The sequence below is a fragment of the Sabethes cyaneus genome, chromosome 1 (genome assembly GCF_943734655.1).
Source record: "Sabethes cyaneus chromosome 1, idSabCyanKW18_F2, whole genome shotgun sequence".
NCBI lineage: Eukaryota > Metazoa > Arthropoda > Insecta > Diptera > Culicidae > Sabethes > Sabethes cyaneus.
Window position 1 is genome coordinate 37564655 of NC_071353.1, and position 24300 is coordinate 37588954.

General features: G+C 42.6%; 1 protein-coding gene across 2 annotated transcripts in view; it reads left to right on the forward strand.

Annotated features, from left to right (window-relative positions):
- LOC128733202 (cadherin-99C) overlaps positions 1-24300 on the forward strand; it is a 425982-nt gene that overhangs the window by 239758 nt on the left and 161924 nt on the right. The window lies entirely within an intron of this gene.

A 24300-nucleotide genomic window follows, 5' to 3' on the forward strand; every position in this document is an offset into this window, starting at 1 on the left:
TCTAAAATCCACGAGAATGTGATGCGGGGGCACCTTGTACTCTCGACACTTCTGGAGGATTTGTCGGAGAGTAAAAATTTGATCCGTAGTAGCACGGTCGGACTCTCTTGCTATTGGGGATAGACGACGCTGCAAAATCTGGTAGAGCACCTTGTAGGCGGCGTTAACCGACGTGATACCGCGGTAATTACAGCAATCTAGCCGGTCGCCCTTTTTGTAGATGGGACAGACTACACCTTCCATCTACTCCTCCGGTAGTTTCTCCACCTACCAAATTCCTAGAAATTATCCAATGAAATGTCGTTGCTAGCGGTTCATGGCCATTCTTGTATAGCTCTGCCGGGAGTCGGTCCTTTCCGGCGGCTCTATTATTCTTCAGCTGACGAATTTCTCGTCGGATCTCTTCGAGATCGGAAGCCGGCGCTGTTGTCGTTTGTAGGTACTCCGAGGTTAACTTCCGTTACATCTCCTTCTGTTATATAGCCGTTGAGGTGCTCAACGAAATGCTGCATCCACCTGCCAAACACCTCGCGCTCGTTTGTGATTAGATCCCCTTCCTCATCCCTACACATGTCAGGTTTAGGTGTGTTGCCCTTGCGAGTTTTGTACACCTTCTCGTAAAACTTGCGCGTGTCATTAACCCGGAATAGTTGTTCCAGCTCCTCACGATCGCTGTCCCCCTTCTGGCGCTATTTCGTCCTCACGATCGTGGTCAACTCATTTCGCGCTCTTCGATACTTGGTCAAATTCTCTCTCGTGGATATGCTAAGATAATTTTTTCAAGCTCTCTTTTTTCTCTCTATCGCTAATTGGCATTCCGCGTCAAACCAATCATTTCTCTCGATGTTTCCACTTCTAGCACTGCGGTTGCGGCCTCGTTGACGGCCGAGCGTATTATACTCCATCCGTTTTCGAAAGTCGAAGCATCCTAGCTCCACAGAGGAAGGCAGAGCTTCATCCAGTAGACGCGCGTAGTTTTCGGCAACTAGCGGGTTGTTTAACTGCCGAATGTTTAACCGAGGAGGGCGGCTTTGTTGCGAGATATTTACTGTTGATAGTTTTGAGCGCACATGTACTGCTAGTAGGTAATGGTCCGAGTTGATATCAGCACTCGGTAGGGAGCGTACGTTGGTGATGTTCGAGAAAAACCGGCCCTCGAGAATATGGTCGATTTGGTTCGAAGTTCGTTGGTCAGGTGATCTTCAGGTGACTTTGTGGATATCTTTGTGGGGAAAGAAAGTGCTTCTGATCACCAAGGCTCGGGAACCTGTAAAGTTGATGCATCGCTGGCCCTTATCGTCCGTGTCGGTGTGCAGGCGATGGGGCCCGACCACCGGTCTAAGCCAGTGATGGCCAAACTGTGGGCCTTCGTGATGATTCGTACGGCCCGCGGACTGGTTTGAGGGATGGAGGACTTATGAATAATTTTTTTGGTGACACAGAGGTCACTCAGATCAGTCGTAACACCTCGTGCATATTATAGATCGGATAGCTCTCCAGTTAAAATCTTGTGGTGATTCCTAAAAATCAGCGTTTTCTGCCGCCTATGTTACATTTTTTTATGCGCATAAATCGCCAGAGGTCATTGCGGCCCGCGTACTCATGGGGCGATATGATTTGGCCCGCACCATGTCTATGTCTGGGCACCACTGGTCTAAACACAGGCTTCTGCCGTGCTTTGCAAGAAATCTCAATTCTCGACGTTTTACTGCCAAAGCGCAGAAGACGAATCGATTTGCTCTCTCAGTCGGATGTTACCTTCTCCGACGCAACGAGTTTTGTTTTGCTTTTGCAGTGCTTTACTCTGCCGGCGAATGAGCATCAGTTTGGTTTCATCTTTCTTTTTCTGCCGGAGCGGTACCGAATGCATGCTCTCAAGGTCACGGAGCAAATCGTTCCAGTCCATATAATTGCCTATCGCAAATTCTCTTTGGGACACGGAGCGTATAGTCTCGCGTCTCCAATGTGCGAAGAAAATATTAGCTCTGCTGACGATGATGACGATCTTGATGTATAGTCGAAATCAGCTGTCGTACGTTGCCTCTCATAGAACGCTTCCTTCTCGTCGTCGGGTCTATCTTCGTGTGGATAATACACGTTTATGATGGTGTAGTTGAAGAAACGGCCTTTTATCCTCAACACGCACATCCTCTCGTTGATCGCTTTCCAGTCCAATACGCGATTCTGCATTTGGCCAACACTACGAAGCTCGTTCGTGACTCCACTGCTCCGGAAAAATTTGGCTTAGCCGCCACGGATCTTCCACATCTTCTCGTTCAGATCTCCTGCAGAACCACGATGTCAAACTTTTGGGGTTCTAACTGATCGAGCAGCACCCTGTCGCCACCAATGAAATTTAGGTACCAAGTCTGAATGAAACCCACTGAAGGAACTAAAATAAAATAAAACTTAGAATTGTTATTTGGGCGGTGCGGTACACCTTTTTTGTTTTTTTTTTGTATGCCAGAAGGGCATTGGGTTAAAAGGCCACTGCGACAGTCTTAATGATCGTCTTTTGTGGCAGGCCTCGATTGCTGTACACAGTTTACGGATCGCTCATACCCATTGATGGAGTTGAGCGGAATAGTTGTAATCCTGTGCCCCAATTCGGTACTACATGGTTTATAAAGCCAATGACCGTTTTGGGATTTAGGCTCCATACCTGATATGGAGTAAGAAGGAAACTTCCTAAGAAGTTGTGCCTTGATAATGCAAGAGCTCCGCAGTAGCAGAGCAGATGCGCTGAACTTTCAGGTTCAGAGTTACAAAAGCGGCAGGTGTCAGATGATACCTTGCCGATATTCTTTAAATGATAAAGAGCGGGGCTGTGTCCTGTTAGGAGTCCCGTGATCGTGCGTAGTTCACTACGAGTTAAATGGAGTAGTTTTTTTAGCTACTGCAGGGTTTGGGTAGATAAACTGTTTAGCTTGTCTACAACCCTGTGTTTGATTCCAACGGGATGCTATTTCTAGCTTTTCCCATGTCATCAGTTCGCCTTTCACGGCGGATGTGGAGGTGCCCAGAAACGGTTCAGGACCAATAAATTGCTGAGCTGATCCTTGTCTTGCTAGGTTGTCAGCAAATTCATTGCCCTCGATTCCGCAGTGCCCGGGCACCCAAAGTAATAAAACTTTGTTTTGGCGGGAGAGTTCCCTCAATGCTGTGCTGCACTCCCAAACTAATTTGAACACGCATTTGGCGGACTTGAGAGCCAGTAGTGCTGCTTGGCTGTCCGTGAAGATACCGATTTTCGCATGCCTGTACTTTCGTTTCAAGCATATTGTCGCACAGATGTATATGGCATATACTTCTGCTTGAAAAACGGTGGGCCACTTTCCTAATGAGATAGTTTCCCTGATGCCGGGTCCGTAGACTCCGGAGCCTGTGCAGGCCCCCATTTTTGAACCATCTGTAAAAAAACAGATAGTTCCAGATGGAAGATCTGGCCCTCCATTATTCCACATTGAGCGATCTGTTTCAATCACCTCATATGGAACGTCCATATTGGGCCTGGCTTCCATGCAGTCAGAGACTGAAGTTACTAAGGGTGTCAGATTGAATTCCCGAAGTATGCGAAGATGACCGATTTGGTCACCTTCGAGTATGGTTTTACTCCTTTGCAACCGTAGTGCGCCGAGCTCTGCTTCCTTCTTCACATGAAGATGCAAAGGCAGTAAGCATAGCATTGCCTCCATGGCTGCAGTAGGTGTTGTACGCATGGCACTGGTAACTGTAAGACAGGCCAGGCGCTGAACTTTGTTTAGTTTGGCTTGGGCTGTCACCTCATTCACCTTTGGCCACCATACGACTGCAGCATAGGTTATCCTAGGCCGTGCAATAGTAGTATATGACCAGAAGGCTAGTTGAGGTTTCAATCCCCAGGTTTTGCCAAACAGTGACCTGCATGCCCAGATAGCCAAAGTTGCTTTCTTAACAGCATAATCTAGGTGGGCAGCCCAGTTCAGTTTTTTATCGAGAATTATTCCGAGGTGTTTGACTTCATTACTGAAGCCCAGTCTGACACCATTCAGTATAGGCGGAGTAATGGTATGTTTCCTTCGCCTAGTGAATGGTATAACGACTGTTTTGGTGGGATTTACATTAAGTCCCTCTTGTGAGCACCATAACATGGTGGTGTTTAGAGCTCCTTGCAAGCGACTTGACAGTACTGCGTCAAACTTTCCTCTGACGATAAGTACAACGTCGTCGGCGTAAGCAATGGTATGGTACACCTTAGTTGTTTTGAGACTTTGCTGACTGTTCAGATGGAGGAGTGTTTGAATTATTGGACAGGTTTTTGCTTAGTTTTCATTTAATAGAATCATATTTTTTCAATTTTCTTCCGATACATGCGAACTGGATAGATTAGCTGTTTATGCTAGAATGTTGTTTCTTAAGAGTATGATTTCGTTTTCAAGATTTTACGGTTTTAAGAAGGTTTTATGGCAACTATGGTAGGATAAATCCGGCTTGCAGAAGAATATGGTCAAAGAATGTATTGTCAAGGTTTAAGGAAGCAGTAAAACGTTGTTTTTAAACACAAATCAAGTATCATTCAAACCCGCTTATAAGGTGAATTACACTTACTGACAATTCAGTTTGATGGGTATTTGTTCAAGTCTTCTGCGCTTATACTTTAGAACTATTAATCAAATAAGATAAAATTTACTTGAGGAAAACTATTATAAAACCTGATACTCTTTGTATTGCCCTATTAAAACTACCTTAAGACTAATTTGCTAGTGGATTGTTTCTTCGACATTCCATTTTATTCCGCAGATGCATGAGGCACCAATCGTACGCTTTATTCAGCCGTTAACCAACCTAATGTAACGAAGACAGGGAGTTCTAATCACAATGATGGTTCTACATCTCTCCTCGTCGTTGATTGGAGTTTCTCGGTGAGGAAAGTAAACCATCTCTAATTGTACAGTTACAATTAATTACAAACTGTGAACAACGTGATTATGTCTTTCTTGAATTATGAATTTTATGAAAGGGGACGTTTTTTTAACCACTAAATAAGTCCTAGCGAATAGCTTTTAACATATTTTAACGCGTTAGACATCCAACAAAATCTGTACGGTTGTGAATTGTGATACCTGCAGTTAACGCTAACAGTGTCCACGACCCGGTGCGGTGGTGTCACCTGTACTCACCTGTTGCTGAGAAAATTTATCTTCCAGTCAACCATAAATTATGCCACATGCATGGACAGCTATTTTTCGTCCGTTGGCAAGCACAATTTCAAACAACGCGGCAATTAAATCCGACCGACACCATCATCTGGAGCGGGCCCGGTTGCAGGCCTCTTCTTACACGCTGTTTCCTACTATTGAGAGAGACAGAGAGAAAAAAAAACCCAACACTAGCTAGAACATTGCGTAAGTTTAAATGCAAAATTTATGTTCAACATTGCCACCGCGCCCGCGTGCTGCTTTTCGCGAAAAGGCTGTGTCCTCTGCCACTACTGTCGCTCGCGGTCCTGCCTGTCTGCCTACATGCATAAATGCTGTCTAACAAGCATGCCTGGGCACCGCACCGGTAAGTGCAGCAGCGTGCACAGATGGAACGCCTCATTTTCCGCGTGTTTTCCTTTATTTATTTTTTTCTCTCGTCTGATCCAATCTCGTGGCAAAAATCGCGAATAAAAAGTTCCTCCGATCCCGCTATGGACACATGCACATGCATGCAAATGTGCTCGCGTTCTCCCAATCAGGTGCAACATTATCTATTTGTTAGTCTGCCTGGCACTCGCTGTGGAATACATTTAACCGTTGTTGCTTTGGTTATGGTTGTTTTTGGCAAAATTAAACTATTTCAGTTGTATAGCAAACTGGCCAAGCCAAGCGCCCACAGATGCAAGCAAATTATCGCAAATGTTTCGAAAGAGATCTAGGAATTTCTCAGGGCCCGGTCGAGCTGCAAGCGAAATAACCTCTGACTTAAGGAGAAATTTCCATCGAAACTGCTGCAATCAATTGCACAGCACCGTCAAGCTGATTTCTAATGCCTTGGAGCCGGAAAGATCACGGCGATCGTGTTGAATTTGCAACCATTTATCACGTTCGCTTCGAAGCTGACAGACGGCGGTGGTTTGTCACAACAAAACCCTCAGGTGCACCAGCAGCCGCAGAGAACCGGCTCCTTGACGCAACCAGTTGCGTGTTTTTATCTCCCGTGCGAGTACGAGTACCCTGCGGCGGCGGGTGGTCGATTAGCGTTTAAATTTTGTTTATAGAAATTTTCGGCTTCGACCTGTCGGAATTATAATCTCGACAGCTTACAACCGCATTTAACAAACACCAGGAAGTGGATTACCGACAGTGTGCATAACCCAGTCCGACCGTAGGAAAGGAACGGAGCCTCGCCGCATGTCTTGCAGTGCAGTGCTGCGGAGCTGCCATGTGTATGGGCCGCTCGCACAAAACTGGTCATCTATCGCCTAGGTTTAATCGCTCTGGCTCGATTCGGGTATCGCCAGCCTAAGTCTGCCGCTTTTCGAGTCCCATAAATTATGCATAGAAGAAACCGAATGACAACAACTTGTTAAATCAATTAAAACTCGTTTCGCGCAGCTCGGCGTGCGTTTTTTTTTATTCAGAGGTTATCCTTTTTCAGCTGGTCCACACTAACGGGCTCGTTTTCTAGATAACAGGGCGTCAGTCCACGTCAAGATAATTAATTGGAGCATTTATGGAGTCATTGCCGTTGGTTGGGTAATATTGCAGATTTAGATCGATAAATTCACGCTTATCTGTTCACATTTGTTGAAATTTTTCCTATTGCAACATTTCATCAACTGCTGAAAAAATATATTACGAAAACAAACTTTCGGTTGGAATCCTCTCTCCTTGCACCCTCCACGGAACGAAACTATTCTATAATTAACTTCAGATTAGATGCAACGCCACATACGTCGACTGTCAAAAGACGCTGCCCCAACAGCGAATTGGTCCGGTTCAGTGTCCGCGTGCCGCTCAATCTCCGGACTGTTGGACCTGTGGCCACACACATGAATACGGACGCGGCTAATGTGGTTCGTACATTGCACAGCGTATATTTCCTCTTTTGGGCTAGATTTAATTGATTTTACTTGTTAGCCCCCTCACCCCCCCCCCCCCTCCGCGATTGCGATTGGTAGCTGGGACAACAGTGTTGAACATGGACCCGTCGACGTCGTCGTCGTCGGCGGCTAGCCGTCATCATTGGCCGGCAACATTCGGCATTATCAGCTCCATGTAATTTGCTTGTATAACGTCTGTCGAGATGGTTGTTTCGGTTTGTTTGGGTAGATTTAACACTTTTCCTAATGCGGAAACCTATCTGGTATTATTTTCTTTTTAATTAGTAAAAGCTGTTAGGTACCATGCGGCGTTTCGAAGTTTCTCCGTTACTTTGATGTTCGTACCAATGTATTGACCGTCACAGGGTGAATACTGAGTGTAACCTGTGGGCGGTTGCTGGGTGGGTGGAAATTTAGATAGTTGATTCACCTAAATCATTATAATCTTCTTTTTTTTCATTTGAGGATAAATTACCAATATTATCGCGAGATATGACATGTCTTGAATTAGATAGAAAGCCAATAAATTTAAAAAAACTTTGGATTTGAATGAAACAAATCATAAAATGTCGTGGAATTGCGTATGAAACTACATTTTCTTCTTATGGACGTGCATGTTGAATGAACTTGTGAACTCAATTCCAAAACCAAATGCTTTTCGGCGCCTTTAAATGTTCGTCTGAATGGGGTTGAGACGGATCCATGGGAATTGTTTATGTTTCATGTACAATTTTTTACCGGAGGATACCAGAGCCTGCTGCTAAATTCAACCTGCATTCCTTTTTTTTTGCTGCGCTTTCCCAGCCCCCAGTGAAGAACAAAATGATATCAAAATGTGTTATGGAAATCGAATAACTCGTATCAAAATTTGGTCTTGTTTTGGCTGACATAGTTGGTAAAATAACAAAGAATAATATCAAAATTTAGCTCCTTTAAAACCAAAAGAATAACTACTTGTGCTATCTGAATAACAAAGCAATAACATGACTGTATTCAGAATTTAGAATAACATATTTTAGTATTATTAAGGTATGGAATAACAAATGCAGTAGTATATGAGATATTAAAAAATAATTTTATATAATATTTATAACCTAAAATCTCTTTGATCAATCAAAATTTTTTTATGAAATATATCGAATGTCATTTTAAGGTTAAAATAAGATATGATAACAAAATCAGTTATTAAACTCATCTTACAACCACTGTTTAAAATATCTGCTCAATAACAAAATGTGTTATCAATGTATCTCCATATCTATTCAATAACAAAATATAGCATTATAACACAGTTTGATATTGTTTTAATATTATTTTGCTCTTCGCTCCGGCTCGGGTACCACGTAATCAGGCCAAAAAATAGAAGCAATCGCTTACGTATTACCGTTCTCGATGATGGTTTGGAAAACACACAATTATGTAAATTAAACAATTGTCAATACAGTATCACAAATATTGAGTAAAAACTCATACTAAATTAAATATATTGCCGGTATGTTGGCAGCACTTGAAAAACACCAACACATAAACCATCTGACTCCCTTTTGGTCTGCTGTGGATGTATAGCAATCAGCCGAATAAACCCTTGGGTGGTGCTGTTTGCTCGTCGCAGATTTCTTCTAACAGATGTACAGCTGATTTTTGGAAGACGATAAGTTTTTGAGTAGCCCCAACAATATGCCAAACATCAGCTTTATTGTTAATTGAGCAACTAAGAAATTATGGTGGGCGCACGCACAGTACCACCACCCATTGAGTTATTCGGGGCATTGCTTTACAACTGCTATGGTTTAATATTTATTTTGAAACGATGATTCTACAATTGATGAAGGGACGGTAAGGGAAAGTAATGAAGAAGGATTTTTTCGGGAATGAAGGGGAAGGGTGGAAAGGAAGGGGGGGGGGGGGGTAATAGGTAGCTATGGTTTGCAGCATACAGGCGCGTTCGGCCTGCTGGGAATGCAAACCACACAGCCACCACCAGTAGTGTCGCAGGCCTAAAATAGCCGCAGCAACTTGATCATTTATCGCGACTATAACTCAAATTCAGTAGCGTTTCATTAAGACCAAAATGCACACTTGGTATTGTGAGTTTCATTGAAAGTTATCCACCGCGCAACACAAAAATGAAATGTTCTTTCATAGTTGCCGGATCGATTTTGATGTTATTGGAAGAAATTACACAGAAATCAGTTTTAGAGTTTTAGTTGCTTTTGGCAACACAGTTATGTGAACAACACGTTTGTTTACTACATTTTGGCAGCAGTTCTAGCGCGCTGTTTGCTTCAAGCACAGTGTTTCCTTTAGACAGCGTTTAACTTTAGTAAAAGCTCGCAATATGAAAATCTTGTCTCGAATAAATATAGTATCAACGTAATTCATGAATATTGTTCAGGTTACCGCTTAATAGGCTCAAAATATGCGCACGTACCCTAGCTTGATACAAACTTGCACACAAAAATTACAGTGTTCGGTAAAAAATTTTAAGTGTGTGCTTTGTTGTAAATATTTTAAATGCAGCAGAAATCACAAATTTATGTTATTTACAACTTTACACTGATTTGAAAGCTTCCTTCGATCGTAAATATTGATCACTAATGTGTGAAATGTCGTCACTTGGAGCTTTTTGTGGATTTGTTGAGTGCATGAATATGCGGTAAAATCGTATGAAATCTTTACAATTTATTTTTACTTTAGTAGTTTCACAAGAAAGTAACACGTGACCAACATTATTCATACTGTTCTTCCCCAATGACGTAACTCTTTTGAGACTCTATTCGAACAGTAGAACATTTCCATTGCGAGCAAGCGTTGCTAAAACTCGAATCGATTAATATCTGGACGTACTGCACACTTTGCTACAGCGCTCCTGGTGGACGGATTAGGAATCTTTTGAGTGCAGTTTATTTTGTTTTAGTGACGAAAGTTTGGTTACAATATTTTTTTACGTAGAACTACGAATCTCTGGAGAGTTGCTGGAACAGAGGGTCACTCAAAAAAAAAAAATCTCGAAAAGTGGTAAGGTTTTAAACGCTAATAGCTTAGCGATTTCCAAATCGATTTTCTATATTTTTACACCAGTCCACTATGGTCGAAAACCCAAAAATTCAAGACAAAAATCAATATCTTGAAAACTATTTGCTCTACAGATTTTATGTATCCAGAAGATTTTGTTTATAAAATAGACCTATCTTTTGGCTTTATTAGTCACTAGGGTGGTTCACTTTTACTAGTTTTCAAAATTTTAACTTTTTAGTATTGTGATAGGGTAACCAACCTATTTTGGGCCCCATCAGTAGCTGTACATAATTTGGTCATTTCCATTTGATTTTGCTGTAAGTGTCCAAATTATTTGCAGCTGCAGATGTTGTCCAAAATACGTTGGTTACCCTATAGAGCAATAGTAGATAATTTATTTTGCAGAAACTTTGCTGAAGGAACAAAAATTTTATCTCGTATGTGTATCGCTTATAACGATTTTTCTAGATTTCGAAAAAATTAGTTTTTAAGCTCTAACATTTTTATCTGAAAACTAATTAAGAAACTGTGTTGGAATGACTTTTAGGGTTTAAAATGATATATTTTTTAATACTATTAGGTAGTTACTAGCTATTGTCTGGAGGAAGTTATGGAAGTTTTTGTTCCAAAATATCACACCTCCGTTGGCACATTTTTCTTGTTATGGGGGGTGTTTTCCCAGCGTCTAAGTTCCATTTTTATTGTGCTATTTGATATTCCGCAAAAAGGTTCCGGACCAATAAATTGTGAGTTAGAGCCTTCCTTTGCTAAGTCGTCTGCTATTTCATTTCATTATTTCGCGTCGCAAAGAAAGAATGCAATCCCAAACTATTTTAGAAGTACAGGCCCTTAGTGCCTTCAGTGCTGCTTGACTATCAGAGAAGAACGCATTTAAAAAGTGAGTATTTTTACATTCATATGACGGATTTCACGCCAACTTGTCTATGGGGTTGGCAGCACCTTCTCAGAATTCTATGAAACTTTGTGTGTGTAAAGAGTTCATGTAAATATGCAACTTTGTATACTGAGTTTTTCCAAAAGAGGGTGCTACATTTTTCTACAGAACGGAAAAGTCATCCGAACACAGTTTCTAAATTGGTTTTCAAATAAAAATGTTAGAGCAAAACGAATCGTTATATAGCGATACACAGACGATACAATTTTTGTTTCTTCAGCAAAGTTTCTACAAAATAAATTTTCAACAACATTTTTGTTATTTTCTAAAATATTGCTGTATATAACAAAAATATAAAGTTAAAATTTTCATAACGAGCAAAAGTGACTAATTATACCAAAAGAAAGATCTCTTTTTGTAAACAAAATCTTTTGAATTTAAAAAATCTGTAGAGCAAACAGTCGACGTCGTCAAAGTTTTAACGTGGTTTAATGACAAAAAAGTGACAGTCTTCCCGTTCCAACAGGTCCAAGATTTTATACGACGGTTAAACCTAAACCGATTTGATGTCTCTGCTTGGGAAGTACGCCAAAAAAAGTGAAAAAACTCCCTCGTCCCAACAAGATTTCTAAGGACGCCTATAAACCTAGACCAATTTCATTTCTGTGTTTGGAAAGTGCACCAGATCCCTTTTTCCCTTGTCCCAAGAGATCGCAAATTACGGGGCGAATAGGTTAAACTTAGGCGAATTTGATATCTGGGTTGGAAAGTTGTAGTGTTCGCTGGTAGCTTGAATCTGTATGGATGCGCATGTTTGCCGTTTCATTGGAGGTGTAGTGAAAAAGAAATGCATCGTGTTGTGGCAAGGATGTGCCACTGATAAACAAGCATCAAAGTGGTAAAATGACTTCAACGTGGGATTAAGGTTAGTAATAAAACAATGCTTGATTTCTGTAAGGTATCAGGACAGTAGTAGGGTAAAGACACCAGAAAACGCCACTTTCTAAGATAGCAAACAAGAAAACCGACATTCATTGCCATATAGCTCCATATCGATGAGCATTGTTTAACCTATATTAAACAAAAACATTTTTGCTACGTTTTCAGCATAAAATTTAAACCCAAATATTTGAAAAAGTCGCTATAAACGTCAAATTTGTGATGCATGTTCTCACCACCAGTTTTCGCCATTTCTGTGCTCCAGTTTTCGCCCAGAATCATCGTTTGTAGCTTGTTCTAGTCTGAACATTCATTAATATTTATATGAATGGATTTCCGATGAGAAACAACCGCAACACTGGTTCCCGCGCTGTGCTTAGGAACGGTCCATTGAAATTCACCATTGGCGAAAAGTGGATCATGTTTAAAGCATTTCAATATGATGACACCAACTAAAAATAATGCCAATTTGAGTTATATCACTATTAAAGGTTTGGAGTCATATTATATTGGTTCAGTACATAACTATGTTTAAATCATTGAATATTTTATGCTATGCTGGAATGCCATTCCAAATATCAATAAAACACTTTTGAACCCCAAGGGTGTACAACGAAGGTATAGATATGCTAAAATCGGAATCGTTTCGGACAGCCAGGCTGCACTAGTGGCTCTCAAGTCCACCAAATGTGCATCCAAATTAGTTTGGGAGTGCATTACAACCTTGAGGGAGCTCTCCCGCCAGAACAAAGTTTAATTATTCTGGGTGCCTGGATATTGCGGAATCAAGGGCAATGAGCTTGCCGACAGCCTAGCGAGACAAGGATCTGCTCATCAGTTTATTGGCCCCGAACCGTTTCTGGGCACCTCCATATCCGCTGTCAAAAGCGAATTACTGACCTGGGGAACGCTAAAAATAGCATCCAGTTGGTATAAAGCGCAGGGCGGTAGACAGTTTATCTATCCAGACCCTGCAGTAGTTAACAAACTACTTACCTTAACGTGTAGGGAACTGCGCACAATCACGGGATTCCTCACCGGACATTAGGCCGTATGAATAAAAGAGTTAGAGCAAATGCTCCCATACGATTTAAACTATTGTCCCACTCCTCACTATTTAAAGAGATTTGGCACGGTCTTAACCGACTTTTGCCGCTTTTGCAATTTAGAACTAGAAAGTTCAGCGCACTTGCTCTGCTCCTGTGGAGCTCTTCTGTCTTCCAAGTTCAGCTTCTTCGGAAGCTACTTATTAACTCCATACTCAGTATGGAAACTTCATCCCAAGAAGGTAGTTGGTTTTATTAACCATGTAATACCTAATTCATGCTAGTGTGCAAGTAAAATGTGTAGGACGATGGTTTTTAAAAGATTTTCTTCTATGTGCCATGTCAGTTCGTCAGTGGTTGTAGATATATCAAATTGAAGCATGCACTTCGACCTAAGAATGCTCATACTTGAAATATTTATACGAAATCTATAGAAGGTCAACATTAAGCGAAGACTGTACCAATAGATGTATTCATTCGTAGTAGTACGCCAATGTTGCGTTTGTGTCTTGATATACATACGCTTGTACTTGTTTTGAAAACTCGTTTCTTTGGGTTTCGTTTCGTTTGCGCAGCATTTTACACGAAATCACTGAAAGTTCCGCGGAAATACTGCAATTAGAACTCTATAGCTTTATACAGGGATGCCAGATGATTTTTCACCCAGGCAAACATTTGTTTTTACCGTCTTCTCAAGCCAGATCCGATATAAAAACCAGACAAAAGAGAATCGTACGCCAAAATACCGCCGGTGCTGTGTGTACATACATTCTGCTACCTACACACTCGCGAACGCACAGCCTCGTAGCATCTATCTGCACAGCTCACTCACGAGGTCATCAACTCGTTAGCAGCCAACAGCCCCCGTGAGGCACACTAGGTTGTATGTAGAGAATCTGAAATGGAGAGAATGACCAAATCACTCAATAACTCACATCAATACACCAACTCGTTGAAGGTGAAATGTGTGTCGTTGGTTTAATGATGACAAGTATTTGCGAGCTACTGAGTTACTTTGGTTATTCTCACCATTTCAGATTCTCTAGTGGTATGGATATAGATTTTGCATTGCTTTTTTTGTTCTTTTTCATCTCTCCTTACACACGCATTTGAGAGTGCAAATCCTCGCGAACAATCGGTATCAGCTGCTCGGACTGCAATTAGTCCACCAAATATGTCATAAAGGTTCTCAATAAACGCTGCTTCAATAAAAATTGACACAGAAAAGAATATCTCGTATTTTCATTTTTAAACACATTTTTAAAGTGTATTCGAACTTACTGAACACTCTGTATATGACCTGTGCCAGCACCCCAGTCCTTGTCTATTAGTTACGGGGAGAATAGGTAGATCCGGTGGCAGGATATTCGTGAGAACTTTTGGGATATTTAGGAGCAATAGCATACATCTGGAGCTTCATCAAGATAAACAGCTGATTTGCAGTGAGTCGTTGAGTGAATCAGGGGACGCCATCTTGCAGAACACATCGATCGCTCGGAGCCTTAAAATTTCAATGATATATCATTCATGACGCATACTAGCTATCGAGAAGCACGTCATTCGCTGTAATTATGGTCAAGACTAGTCAGCACGGCATCCTTCATAATCGGGTTGCTTAATTATACAGCTAATTGATAGGTTTGCAGCATCAATTCGTTCATGTCGTACAGATGCAAAGCTATGGGAAGCGATTTCAAATGGTGACTCGCTCAACAACATAACCATCTGCATCGCAACTAGCCATCGATCACTTTCGATTCCTTCCATCGCATTAGTCGAACCCATATCAGCGAATGGCGCTGGTAAATCAACATTCGAAGCTTTCGATTTCAAGATGCGCCCGGCGCTCGCTCTTGTGTGGGATGAAAATTCAATGGAGAATATAGCTATTGCTGTTATTGTTATTGTTGCTATTGTCTTTGAACCCGAAGGTCGGTAAGCCGTAAAAAGGTGCCTACTCGAACCAATTCATCCAAATGCACCCCAGCCACGGACGTTCACACACAGACACTTCACGAGCGGGTACATTTATTTACCTACGATCAGATAAAACCAAAGTGCGAACGCAATTCCATATGATCAGTCGGTCCAAAGTGCCGCGTGAGGATTAATGCGCATTCCTTGCCCTGAATGGGTGTTGCGCTCATTTTCGGACGGTCCATAAAGCATTGGTGTGTCGTGCCCTCCGGCTTTCAACATGAAATAAGCAAACATATGATATGCACTTCACACTCGTTCGGGGAGAAAGGGTTAACGTCGTCTTACACACTCGGATTAGCTACTGTTGTATTTCAAACAAATATAATTAAAATAGTCCCCCTGGAAGAGTTTTTTTTTGTTTTTCAAAAGGCATAAACATCCCCTGACTACAACCCTTTATATGTACAATCGAAAAGGCCTGCAGCATCAATGAGTCACTCCTATCGGTTAATAACAGTCCAACCTCTGACGCTGATGCTGACGACTATCCCTTGTGGAAAATCCAATTTGTTTTCCCTAACCTAAGTTTACCAACCACAACCGACGACTGGTCGGCGTGGCAGCTATTGTCTCTTCGCCTTGGAGATACGAAGTGAAAGGGAAAGAGTACCGTACCTCGAAAATAAGTCTGCGGAGTTTCAACTCAATTACTCAGTGCGACTCGGATCCGATCCTGTACGACAACGATCTTCGCAGCTTCTCTAGCCACCTCGCGGTTGGGCCGATATGGTTCAGAATGGTTATTTACCGTGACGCTCAACGAGGGGGTTAGGTTAGTTGAATGTCAAATGCTTTGTCGTGAGCTCCATTTATGGCCACACGGGAACACTGGCATGAGAGGCATGAAATAATATCGCTAATCAAGCGAAGCCCGAATCACCAGCGAAACTTGATTGACATTGATTTGTGCGCGCTGAGCTTGAGCTGCTAATCCGGCGGAGCTGGCACTGTCATGCGCCTTGCGCTCAAATGCTGTCTATATTTTGCGCTGGCAGTCGCTTCGGTGATCTATTGGGTTGTTGTGGCCGTTGCAGCGGATATATCTCATCAGCCGAACAATGAAACATCCGTTTGACCTGGGACAGGGGGTTTCTTCGAAGTGCTTAATTAGATTCGAATCGTAGGTAGTTAGGTTGCGCCTCTGCCAGCGCTGTATATCGTTTGTACAGAAAAAAATACGCCTTCTGTCCGGTCCGTGTGAATTTGTCACTTATCAAGCAGCGAGTCCTGTACGTACTACGATTTCAATCAAAGATACTTATCAACTCCCCAGCTTGAAAAGGTTGGCATGTTGTACTCCACGCAAAGTCTGTCGACAGCGCCAATAAATTTCTGTCACAACTTATGTTTCAACAGTGCTGGAACGAACCATACCGCCACCCTGATCCAGCTCAGTGTCGCCGAAGTTGTAAATGCTGCAGTCATAACAACGGCACGGACGGACCGGCTTGCCAAGGGACATCTCACGCAACGCGGAGGGCTCTGGGCGTAGATAGAGCGAACGCGAAAATGTACGCATCAATTCGCGCATCTTCCTTCATTCACGTGTCGCGCCGATCGCTGCGCTTGCGCACCAGTCAAGGGACCCGCAATCGAACGGACAGCACTCCATAAAGTCGCGATGATGAATGATCGCTCCTTCCCGATCTTATGTTACCGAGAACGTACAGAGCCAGCGCACACAGGATCGGCTTATCTTTGGCGTTCAGGGTTCGGCACGCAACAACAACGGTGCGTGTCGAACGGAACGATGACATGCGTCCGGGCTGCCGCCGCCGCCGCCGCTATGCGGCAAGGAGGAACTGTCCGGTCTGAGGTTGCTCCTAATCGATGTGACTACCATCAGAAAGTGGTAAATTATTGCGCGTTCGATTCATCGCGACTCAATTTGGCGTAGATTGAGACGAAGGTTGGGAACAAGTCGCCATCGTTCCCGATAAGTAAGAGTTAGATCGCGGCATTGTTTATGCTTTTGGTTCGGATTACTTCTTTTTATTTTTTAACAGTGCATTGATGCAAATTTTATTTATTTTTATTTTATTTTCTTAGAAGACGTTCAGATTAGTGGAATTTTCTTCCGGAAAAGCTACACTGAAACCAATGACTTTATACTAAAATCTTCCTACTGGTATTGTGGCCGCTCTTAATTCTACGCTTTCCCTTATATTACAATTTCTCTAATAATACGTGTAACTTTAATCATAATGTATGCTACCGCGGTTATAAATATAAAATTAATATGCCCAAACTGTTCCCCATTTGCGGTACCTTAACGGTAGAGGATTGCGGATCTGCTGCACCGGTTGCGTAATAAAGTTTCAAGAGACAAAAATATCTTCCACCTGTGCATCTGGATAGATCCATTTATCAAAGCGAAGCAATTTTTGTTGTTTTCGGCTGAGGCCCTTTAGTAGCCTCTTGTTTGTCGGCACCAAACGTTGAATAAATCTTCCATCCGGGGTTCCATCATATCCCATACCTAGCGCCGCATAACAATGGTGAACGGTTGGTGGTTGACAGATTAAGTACACTTAAGATGTATGGTTCGCGGGCGGAACCGATGTGTGGTCTGTGGTCTCTGCACGGTGACCTTTTGCCGCTTAACAATGCCAGCTGGTGTAACGCTTCGGTTGCGGGGGAATAAATGCTGTGCACGTTGCTTGCAAGCACTTGAGGATTTTTGTCATAAGTCATACGACGACCTATGTCTGAAAATATTGGTGTTAACCAGGATATTACATATTTATTCTTAGTTCTTTGAAATCTGCATCACTTCTGGTGTTCAAGAGTCCTAAAGTGCGATGAAGCCTTTATTTTGACAAATCTATAAGCACTCGCACAAGCATGGATTGTGAATAACTATTACAAACATTAACTTTTTGCTGCATAAAATATGTTCCAGATGAGACTAGGAGATATTGAAACACATCGATTTTCCTATCACTGTCGGCTTGATGATGCCGACTGTGCTACCAGAATGTACGTGGACTTCAGAATGAACGTCGATGGTCAATCGAAATTGACGGTCGTATCCTGTCATAGCATATACACAGTTGGTTACTCACTTACTTACTCATCTTGGTGCGATGTTATTTAGGATTTCACCTGCATAACAATGTTCCACTAACAAAATCGGTCCATGGCTATTCGTCTCCAGTTTCTTGAATGACCCACACTTTCCACGTCTTGCTCCACTTGGTCTAACCATCGAGCAAGCTGCGCACCTTTGCGTCTGTTACCAACCGGATTCGAAACAAAACCATTTTTGCAGGGTTGTTGTCCGGCATTCTCTTAACATGTCCCGCCCATTGTATCCTTCCAGCTTTAGCAACTTTCTCGATACAGGGTTCGCCAAAGAGATGCGTTAGCTCGTGGTACACCGCCAAAGATGGTCCCAAGCACACGACGTTCAAAAACGGCCAGTGCTTTCAAGTCCCCGTCGACCGAGCATTGTGCACGTTTCGTGCCCATAGAGGACTACCGATCGTATTAGTGTTTTGTGCATTAAAACATTTGGCACGGACTTTTGGCAAAAATACGTTTACGTATTTCTCTGTTGCATCAACGGTATACAAATTCGTCCACCACCTCGAACTCGTCCTCGTCGGCTACCCCACTATTGCCTATGCGAGCCCGATCACGCTCGGTTTCTCCTGCTAGTAGATACTTGGTTTTAGACGTATTCACCACTAATCTAACCTTCAGTACTTCACGTTTCAGTTTGGTATATTGCTCAGCAACCGCCTGGAATATCCATTTCAAACAATATCCACGTCATCAACGACACAGATAAATTGACTAGATTTATTGGAGATTTTGCCCGCATGTGAAAACCCGCACGTTTCATAACCTTCTAGTGCGATGTTGGACAGGAAACAGGAATTACCATCGCCTGGTCGAAGTCCCCTGCGTGTTTCAAACGGGCTTGAGAACGCGCCCGACATCCTGTCACAGCACTGTACACCATCCACCATGGCCTTAATCAGTCTTGTCAGCTGCCCAGGACAGCCGTTTTCCTCCATAATTTTCCACAGCTCTTTACGGTCGATAGCATCGGCGGCGTCTTTGAATTCTATGAAAAGGTGGTGCGCAGGGACCTGGTACTCGCAGCATTTTTGGAGGATCTGTCGCAGTACAAATATTTGGTCCGTTGTCAATCGCCCGTCACACAATACTGGCTTGATAATTTCTCACGAATCGATTTGCTAGCAGTGGTAGACGGCAAAAGATGATCTGAGAAAACACTTTATAGGCGGCGTTGAGGCGTTCTCACATTCTAACTTGTCGCCCTTCTTGTATGTTGAGTATATTACTCCTTCCGTCGACTACTCTAGTAGCTGTACTGTTTCCTGCAAGATTCTGCCTATCAGCCAGCGCAGACAGATAGCCAACATATCCGGGTTCATCTTGATAAGCTTCGCTGCGATGCCATCTTTGCCAACTGCCTGTCGGAGGCTTCGGGCGGAGTTCATTCTCCCTGCTGTCTTGGTATTCCGTCACTGTGCCATTCAGGTACTCATTGAGTGCTGCTTCCACCTTTTGATAACCTCACGTTCATCCGACAAGATTGCTCCGTCTTTAACCCGACATGTTTCTGCTCGCGGAACAAAGCCTTACGGAATACATTCAGTTTCCTGAGAGCGATACAGCTGTTCCATGTCCTCGTGGTTTATTTTTTCCAGACGGCGCGTATTATCCCGGAGTAACTGGTTTTGCTGTTTTCTTTTCTGTCTATTTCATTCTACGTTTTGACGAGTCCCCTGCTGCCTGCTGCAGTATCGACATCCGCGCTGCATTCTTTTCGTATAACCTCCTCTGGCATCCCAAGCAACAATGTGAGTTTTATTGTACTCTTATGGCGGTCATCATGACCAATTTTGGTCTTAAATGTCATCATAAGAGTGCAATAAAACCCAAATTGATACTTGGGATTCTTCGGCGAATCAGCCGTTACGTCGATTTCTATCAGCGAACCCAATGCATTGGCACCTTCCACTGCGCTGTTGATAGCTGCTTGAACGATATTCCAGCAGTCTTCGGGCGGGGTTTCGTTTAGCACCCCCCTCCCCCTCCCCCCAATAAATTCGGAAAGGATGCGGGTACTTGCCAGAAAATTGAGAGACTTGGAGTTTCATGTTTCAAGCTTCCAATCGTCCAGTCCTTTTTCGTTGCCTTGTTCTATGTCGATTGTTCCGGTCCGTATTTACATTATACATATGTTTCCTGTACTGGTGTTTCTTACGGGTAGCTTGTAAGGGGTACACCAAGCCCCTATGTCGTCGAAGGACCATCGTAACAGTACTGTTTAGCGTTCCACACTGACACGAGGACGATGATTCTTCCTTCCCTGTCAGCATATGACCTTAGTTTTCGGGGTTGATTACCCCATCTCCAGTCTCCACAAAGTTTGCTCGTATTCCGGCTGGTACCACGAACAGGTAGAGATAGGAGCTGCTGGATAAGAGGTTAAGAACCACTATGAGGATTGTTTAACGCATTATCCAGCCATTTACCAACCATAGTTCGTTACTATATCGGTTAGATTCTGAAGCTGACCCTTTGCATAAAGATTATTCGAGTAAATCTTTACTCTCCGATCTTTGTATTTGAGATCTTCAAGTTCGCTTCTATGTCTGGGTTGCATTGCATGAGTATATTTTGGTAGGTGTTTATGATCTTTTCGTTTATTATTTCGCTTTTGTTCATTGTTCGTTTCGCCGATGTTTCTATAGTTCCTCTTCATATGGCACACAGAATCGTAAAAAACAAATCTCGATCTCACAGGCTCCAGATTGCACTTAATCAATTCTGGCATTAGTTTTCAAAAGGTCGCATAATGCATGCAAAAGAGTTGATTATGCGACCTTCTGGAAACTAAAGCTAGAATTAATCTTTTCCCTACTTCACCAATTCAACTTTTTTTATTTAGATTATAGTCACTTTAATCAGTTTTGGGTCATTCGTGACTTTTGCGGGGTTGGGATTTGAACCCGAGTCCTCGGTGTGAGAGGCGTGAATGCTAACCACTACGCAGGGACTGACCCCACTAATTCAACTCTCAATTTAGCAAAAGTAATGAACACCCCAATAAAATAAAGAATATTACTTCCTTTAATCAGTTTTAGTTCCGTAATCACTAATGTATTGCAATTTACATCAATTTATTTTAAATTACGTCCACTAGCGTGCTCAGATATAAACAGAGGGTGGGGCAGCCGACCTTTCGGGAGCATGTTTTGGCTGGAAAAATCAAGTAATCGCAGGATGGCGAATCTACCTGTACCTATTAGGTTGGAAACTCTGGTCTTCTCGTCCTCGCTGTTCAACATGACGCATCTTGGTACAGCTTACTGGCGCGGGTTTTGGCTACCGTATTTTGATTGTCATTCCGGTTCGGTACCTTTCGGAACCTAAAGATATGGAAATCAGCACGTTTCATCGTTTTTTTTTTAAATAAACCAGCTGAAAACATCTGCCTTCTCCGCCGTATCGTAAGGGCTGCCTGAATGACTTTACCACCCGGAATACCGTCAAATGATGGATTCTCAGGGGTTTTTGAATCCATCTGCGGGATGCAGTGGAAATTTCACGACGGCGCCCATGATGTTTAGACGGATTTGCTCTTGCTCTGGTTTTAGCTCGATAACCACAGATTGTTGTGAAATTCTGCCAGAATGTTAATATTACGGTCTTAGCTAGTTTAAGTCACTGTTTCATCAATTTATATACACACGGTATAAAGCTACAAACTAATCAATGTGTCTCACTTTTTTCGAGTGCAGTCTTGTATGCTGGCTATCTTGTATCAATGTATCAAAGTATAAAGAGGTGTGGAAAAAGAAGACATTTGATGGTAATGGGTGTGCAACGCGGAAAAAACGCTGTAGGAAATTACCCATTGGGTATTTTCTCTTGAAAATTTGGGTAGAAGTAGTTTAGAATGTATTGTTTACGCTGTCAGTTTTTGTAAAATTAGTAAAAATGGCTTCACCTGAAAAGCAACGTCGAGAATTGATTTTGCGCAAGCATCCTAAAAATCCTCAACTTTCTCATCGGGACATCGGAAAACAACTTGGAATCGTGCAGTCAATGGTGATTCGTGTGATTAGATGTTACTACGAAACTCTGAGCTTCGAACGGAAGGAGAAATGCGGTCAGAATGGATGTTCTATTAGTATTCAGGATCACAAGCGTGTCGTGAAAGCGTTTAAACGGAATCACAATGCTTCGGCCAGTAATGGATGTGGCCAAAAAGTTGAATATGTCCATGTCCATATGTCTTTTGATCAGAGAGCCAAGGACCGGGAGAAACTCCACACGTACAACGTGCAGAAGGCTTCAAATTGTGACGAACGTCAAAACATGGTGGAAAAGCCACCGGCCCGGAAACTGTTCACCCAGGTGCTGACGAAGCGTCGTTGTCTCATCACGGATGATGAGACTTACGTCAAAGTGGACTTCCGGCAGCTTTCGAGGCTACTGTTCTTCACCGCCCAGGAGAAGTTTGATGTTCCGGAGGAAGTAAGGAAACGGAGACTTTCAAAGTTTGCCATGAAATACATGGTTTGGAAAGCGAACTGCTCATGTGGCAAACGGAGTGCGCCGTTCGTCACTACCGGGACTGTAAACGGACAGTTAAGGAGTGTCCAAAAAAGTATCTGCTACCTCTGTTGAAGCAACATGATCTTCTGGCCCGAACTAGCTTCGTGCCACTATTCAAAGTATGTCCTGGAGTGGTACGAAGCTAAAAGGGTTACGTTCGTACCCGAGGACATGAACCCCCCAACGCACCGGAGCTAAGGCCGATTGAAAAATACTAGGCAATTATGAAGCAGGCACTACGCAAGCATCCCAAGGAGGTCAAATCTTATGACACGAAGGAAAAGTATTTTTCCGTACAGAAGAAGCTGCAACCAAATGTTGTACAGAACCTTACGAGTCCAGTTAAGCGTAAGGTGCGAGCATACTGTTATAGTATTGAAGTTGAATTGGGTTATATCGAAGACCTCATTATTAACAAGACTGGCCTCTCTGGTAATTTTCCATATAAACGCCACGCGTTATCATCAGCGGCCTTCTGTTAGCGAAGGTAGTAAATTTTGTATGAGTGTTAGTAAGCACTTCAGAATTCTGTATTGGTGTTGGTTTGTTTGTTTGTTTGTTGGCATGACGGTATGAATATTAGCACTCACTCACACAAATGCATCTAGGGACCACCTTGGCCGGTAGAGCGAGCAACCATCTGTGTCTCCCAAATATTGGTAGAGCTGCCAGTCTTCTTGTTATGGGGTCTTCGGTTATATTATATTGTCTGAAAATTTGAAAAGAATCGGTCAACTATGTAATTGGCTACAGTGTCTTTTTCGTGATATAACTTGATGTGGGACACCTTTTATTAGTAGGGAAAAATCAGTAATTCTGTTCATGAAAACATATTCTCTGTGTTCAGATTGGCAAGAATATTGCAGTGAATATATTTTTAAAAACAGAACCTCTGTTTTGGGCCGAAAAACTGCTTCTGAAATTGGGCTTTCCGACGAAAATTAAATTTAACAAAGCTAATGACTGCTTATTTCCCCTTAACCCAGCTTTGATGGCAGTTTTGCTGGGATGTCCATCATCAATGAGTGTCGTTGCTTTAATGATGCGAGTTATTAAATTATTTAGCAATTCTCTAATTGAATTGGTCTAGCAACGAAGCTGTGCGTTAGCGAGTGCATAGGTAGTAGGATATCTGCACACAGCACCGGCGTTTGTTTGCCGTTCGCTTGCGTCAGTGGTGTAAGCGTTGGTTGCTACGCTTCTCATACTCGCTCGTGTGAGAGTAGGTATCGTTTGGTTCTCGCCCGATTTTCTACATTGGCGAAAATCTTGACCACTTTTGCATATTAAATTTTACATCCTTATTTTCTTAAAAGGCCTAGTCCTTACTCAAAGCTTACAGGAAAACAAAATCAAATTTACTCCGGATTTGGATTTTTTTGTGAATCTACCGAAAGGAAGCGCTCATAAAATATGGATGTTTTCGCGAGCTTTACGGTGTTCGATTGTTCGACAAAAAGGGTTCACACCCAAATCGAGTCATACACTTTGATGACCGAGTCCGCCCATTTCAGTCACGGGCTAAATTATTCCCGGGAGAATTGTATTTTACCGTAATCATGTCTCTTTGCTTATTTTTTAGGAATTCTTGCATCAAATGCAGTTTGCTTTCGATACTGCATTAGGAATGAACTTCGTTGCCTACTAAAAGTGATCGGAAATTTCTGTTGTAGCCTTTCGTTAGCAGCGCTTATCAGTCTGCTGGCATAATCAGTGGAGGGCTGGAAAAGCATGGAAAGGTTGAACAAGCGAGC